This window comes from Heliangelus exortis, chromosome 13, assembly GCF_036169615.1.
Source record: "Heliangelus exortis chromosome 13, bHelExo1.hap1, whole genome shotgun sequence".
Classification (NCBI taxonomy): Eukaryota; Metazoa; Chordata; class Aves; order Apodiformes; family Trochilidae; genus Heliangelus; species Heliangelus exortis.
The window spans coordinates 14,373,503-14,379,283 of NC_092434.1; the positions used below are offsets into that span (position 1 = coordinate 14,373,503).

The 5,781-nt window shown below is 40.1% G+C and overlaps 1 long non-coding RNA gene across 1 annotated transcript in view; it reads right to left on the bottom strand.

The window, feature by feature from the left end:
• The window catches only part of LOC139801968 (uncharacterized), a 1,381-nt gene extending 506 nt beyond the window's left edge, over nt 1-875 (bottom strand). The window contains exon 1 of the long non-coding RNA XR_011728437.1: nt 780-875. This is a non-coding gene — a long non-coding RNA (uncharacterized lncRNA). The remainder of the gene's footprint in view (nt 1-779) is intronic.
• Between the last annotated feature and the right edge of the window lie 4,906 nt (nt 876-5,781).

Sequence of the window (5,781 nt, forward strand, 5' to 3'; positions counted from 1 at the left end):
GCTGCATTCGGGGACAAGGCCGATGGTGCCTGCCTCACCAGAGGGCTGGATTTGGTGGGCTGTCTTGTTTCAGAATGTTTCTTGCAAAGTGCAGTTAGAGGTGTATTAAAAAAAGGAATAAAAAAAAAAAGAAAAAAACCAACCCAAACCCAAATACTGTGAAATCAGCCCTTGCTTTTGTTTCCCAGTCTGGCTGAGAGATGAGGAGCAAGGCCTGGGCTGTGACCATGCTGCATGGCCTCAGTGGTGACCCGGTGTGGGGCTGGGAGTGCCTGTCCTGGGGGTCACCAGGGGTGACACCTGAGGTGAGTCCCTGACCCCAGGAACTGCAGGGCGGGGGCTACTCCTGGCCCATGAGTGTTGAAGGGGATTGGGGTCACCCCACGGGGTGGTGACAGTAGAGGGTGAGGGCCACTTCATGGGGCTGGTGGTGGCCTTGGACTGGGGTAACCACACAGGGTGGTGACAATAGAGGCTGAGGGTCACTCCATGGGGTTGGTGGTGGCCCTGGGCTGGGGGTCACCCCACAAGGTCCTGTCCCACCTGTGGTGCCCATGCCCCACTGCCAGCCAACCAGCACAGGGCTCAGCCACTCTCCACCAATCCCCTGCTTCCATGTGTCCTGTTCCCTGGCCTAATCCCAGCCCTCCTGAGGTATTTAAAGACTTCCCAGGGCCTGGGGTTTTCAGTGTGGATCTCTGAGCCCAGGGGAGTTGCTGCTGGGTTGGGTCAAGCCATATCTGGGGGACAGTCTCTCACAGCTTTGGAAACAGCTTCACCTCATAAGGTGTGCCAGGTGCAGAGCTGTGCTTAATGTTGTCTTTCTGATGAGCACCCAACTCACTGAACCTGTGAGTAATTAATCTGTTAGCCACCATTCCAGAGAGGCTGTGATGCAGGCAGCTGTGTGGCAGCAACAGGGGCTGGGGGCTGGGCAGCCCCATAGCTGGGGAATGTCTGGAACATATTGCAGACCCTCTCTTGTTGGGTTTTTCCATTATGGCCATCCAGGTCCTTGGCTGGTGGTGCAGCACTGGGATGGAGAAGATTTAGTTGTCCCTGTCTCAAAAGCACTGGGAGCAGGTGCCACGTCCTACCTCCTGTTGGCTCAGATTTTTTTTTTCATTTTTTAAATTATTATTTTAATTAATATTTTATTAATTTTTATTTTTATTTATTTTATTTTTATTTATTTTATTTTTATTTATTTTATTTTTATTTATTTTATTTTTATTTATTTTATTTTTATTTATTTTATTTTTATTTATTTTATTTTTATTTTATTTTTTATTTTTATTTTATTTTTTATTTTTATTTTATTTTTTATTTTTATTTTATTTTTTATTTTTATTTTATTTTTTATTTTTATTTTATTTTTTATTTTTATTTTATTTTTTATTTTTATTTTATTTTTTATTTTTATTTTATTTTTTATTTTTATTTTATTTTTTATTTTTATTTTATTTTTTATTTTTATTTTATTTTTTATTTTTATTTTATTTTTTATTTTTATTTTATTTTTTATTTTTATTTTATTTTTTATTTTTATTTTATTTTTTATTTTTATTTTATTTTTTATTTTTATTTTATTTTTTATTTTTATTTTATTTTTTATTTTTTAATTTTATTTTATTTTTATTTTAGACAAGAGAAGGGAGTCAAGTGGCTCTGGGTTGTCAATCCAAAAGTCTGTGTTGAATAGTAAAGGCTAATATGGTTGTCCCCTCTAACAAGGTGTTTGCTACAACAAAACTGGTTGCTGCCTTAGCTGAGGGTAGGGAAAGGGAGGGAACTGCAGGTGAGCTGTAGAGATCAAAATCACCAGGATAAGCTCCCCTCAAGTGCTCAGGAATGAGCCTGGAGACAGCAAGTGACACCAATGTTGATGTGCAGACATCTGTGTGGTTCCAGGCTGTTCAGGAGTACAAGCTTTCCAGTGAAAAATCATGGTGGGTAAATCCCCAACTCTCCAAAACAAGATGGGGTCTCTAATTACTGGATATGTACAGCCTTGGGTAAATACTAGTAGAATGCAAAACGAAACATGGAAAAAAAATCTGGTTTTAAGCAATATTAGCAAATTTTGGGGTTTTTTTGTCATGCAAAATAAGTCTGGAATTCTGACAGTATGTGTGATGCTTTCTACAAAATCCCATTTTAATCAGTGATGACAGTTTGACATTTTTCCAGCTGCTTAGAAGCACTAGACAGTCAAGTATCTCAGTAGGGCATGGGTTGGCATGCTGGGATCATAGAATCATAGAATCATAGAATCCTAGGGGTTGGAAGGGACCTCGAAAGATCATCTAGTCCAACCCCCCCTGCCAGAGCAGGGCCACCTAGAGTACATCGCCTAGGAACGTGTCCAGGCGGGTTTTGAATGTCTCCAGTGAAGGAGACTCCACAACCCCCCTGGGCAGCCTGTTCCAGGGCTCTGTCACCCTTACAGTAAAAAAATTCTTTCTGATATTCAACTTGAACCTCCTATGCTCCAACTTACACCCATTACCCCTTGTCCTATCACTGGTCACCATAGAGAAAAGCCTAGCTCCATCTCCCTGACACTCACCCCTTACATATTTGAAAACATTGATGAGGTCACCCCTCAGTCTCCTTTTCTCCAAACTAAAGAGACCCAGCTCCCTCAGCCTTTCCTCATAAGGGAGATGCTCCACTCCCTTAATCATCTTAGTAGCTCTGCGCTGGACTCTTTCAAGCACTTCCCTGTCCTTCTTGAACTGATGTATGTAAGCTTTAACTTTCCTCCCACTCATCGACTTATGTTGGTATTCGAAGAACAGGGGGGAAAAAAGCTTTCTACAGGTTTCACACCAGCTTATGCCATCTGTGTTTTTAGGCTTGTCTTGTAAAAGTAAAATCTTCACTTTGCAAGTGTATCCAGATGCTGCCAGCCAATATCATCATTCTCAGTGAGCAAGGATTTTATTTATAAAATGTCCTGGCCTTTGCTGAACAATTCATGGTTCTGCACACTTGAGGGACAGATAAATAGCAATTAAAACACAGTTTAGAGTAATGCTTAGGGTCTTAAAGAAAGTGACATCAATTTAAAGGAAGGGATAATGTGCTGAGCTGGACATCAATCAAAAGGAGGAAAAAAATGTTGTCTAAAGCAGCATTTAAATGATGGGATAAAGTGTCTGGGAGAACAGTGTTCACCACAGGGTGGCTGGTAGCTGGGTAAGGATACTGTGCCTGATGAGCCCACCCATCTCAGGTGTGCCTGCTCCAAAGTAAAGAAAACTGACTTTGAAAGACTACTGTGTCCTAAAGGTGGCCTTACAGCTTGTTCCTTGTGGAGAAGGATTTCAGTGGGAGGAGGAACAGATGTTGTCTGAGCCAGAGGGGAGATAATTTGTTACTTATTTAGCATCTCCTACTGCATCCTAACCAGAGCTCTCATCCTAACCTGCCAGATCCTATCTTAATCTACCTTAGATATGACCACAGCTTTGGTTGCTATTGCCACTACTTGGTCACCACCTCTTCTTCCTGTGTTTGTCTTCTAAATGTTCTTCTGAAGTAGGTAACCACTCAAATTTCCTTTTTTTTATAAATGGAAGTTGGAGATAAAATGTGCCTGCAGTCCCACTCTGCAAAGCCTTGCAGTGGATGGCATTTCCAGATGAAGTCTCCAAGTCCCAGGTCTTCACCTTTGCTGTGAACTTTTGTCTCATGTGCCTGGTTACTACTGTTTCCCTCTGCCCCACTGTTGCTGTCATCTCTTGTGTGTGTTTTTTTCCTTCTGTTTCTCAGTTGAGTGAAGACCAATCCACTCTCCAGTGCAGGTTTTTTTTTCTTTAGATTGCAACTTCTGTGAAGGAAAACAGAATCTTAGCTCATGGCCCACTCCACTGTGTACACACAGAACATCTGGTTAGTTGTATAAACTCTGAGAAAAAATTAGATTCAAGTTACCAATGTTGTAGTAGCAGAAGTGTAGGCAAAAAAATCAATGCTGTGGACCTAACCTGCATGCATAGGAACTGCAATTATGCATAAAAATAATAATTTTGTGGGTTGGCAGGGACATCTGACTTGAAGTGCTTTTGCACAGCTACTTGGTGCTCAGAGAATTTTAAGCATGAATGCACTGTACAATCTGTATGGCACTGGAGATGCTGAAACTGGACTCTTAGAAGCTGTGGGGTTTATTTTTAGTTACAAAATTCTGTTCCCAGATTGTTTGGGGAATTTGGAAGTGTTGTGTGAAGAATTTTAAAAACTCACTTCTCCACATCTGAGCTTCCTATCTTCCAGCTTCAGGTAGGCAATTGGATTTAATAAAGGTAGCACTATACTGTTATAAAGAGCAGGAATTAAATTGAGGAAACAGCTATAAATAGGTGCAGAATTTGTATCTTCAGATAAAAAGCCTGTTTGACAAATCTAGACTGTTTATTGTCTCTGCTTATTTCTCTAGTGAGCGTATTTTTAAATTAGTTACATGTAGCAGAATGCATGAAAAAAAACCCCAAGACGTTTAGATGAAGGAGTTAGTCATCAACATTCTGATTAGGTCTCTTACTTACAAATGTTTTCTCAGCCATGTTGCTTTTCTTTAATTTCTACAGGATATCCTTTTCCTTCAGAGTCTCCAGAAATGATGAGACAGGCTGCTTGTTGGGAGGCTATTTGTTAGGAGACTAACAAGATGAATTAGTCAAAGAATTGTTGCTAAACTCATACAGTGCCTCCTATTTAAGGTGTTTTGTCTGGATAAACTGTCCCTGTTAAGGCACAATTATTCACTCTCAAAATACATAATTTTTGATACATTTCCATCTCTGTTTCCATTTTCTAATCTTGTGATGTTTTGTGTAAGACAGTATTTGAAATATCTCTCTCCCCCTTTCCCCTCCTTCAAATTACAGATCTTCATGGCAAAGGGAAAAAAAGTCTTTATTTGAAAATATTGATTCCGGTGAGAATTATCAAAGATTTAGTTCCTTTGACTTTAGATGAACCATTAAGCATGTCCCCAGCTCATAAATCCAGTCACTACTGAAACTCTGCACAAGTAAACTCAGACAGAAACTTTGGTGTGTGCCTGTGTGGGTTTTTTCCAGTGAGGCTGCAGCAGTGCTCATACCCAGAGCATCCCCAGGGCTCTGAAGATGATTAATGATAACAAAGCTTTCCCTATTGTGTTAGCGGGTAGGAAGGAAGGAAGAGTACTCTAAAAAGAGAGTGCATAGAATTTCTGAGTATTGAAGTTCCGAAGGAGAGCTTAACCCTTTAAAATGGCCACAGAAATTTCTTCCAGTTGTGTTCAGGAAGGTGAAATCTGCTTTCTTTGTCTTCATAAAATCTGTGTTAGCAGATTTCAACATCAAGTACATGTGGAGGGAAAGCAATGCACTGAGATGGAGCAATGCTTTCAGATGAGTTGGGCTGCTTGCAATATAACAAAGTTAGGCACACCCACAATCCACTTAGGTTTAGCTTTTTGAAATGTGTTAAGAGATTTCTGCTAATGGGTTTTCCCTGTGGGCAGCATTACCAACCTGATTATACAGGTTTTAAGAAACTCTCTTAGGAAGATGCTTTTTCATCATAAGTTTTGACATTGACCTACTAAACTGGGTAATTTAGTATTTTATTTTCTAAGAATGAAAAAGAAAATTGAATATTTCATTACATAAGAGGGATTATAGTAACACTGTTCTTCATAGGGAACCTATCATGTCCAGGGGCCAGATGATGCTTCTGAGATCTGTGCATCTATATGAAGAGCTCAACACCTGCTTTCAAAGAGCA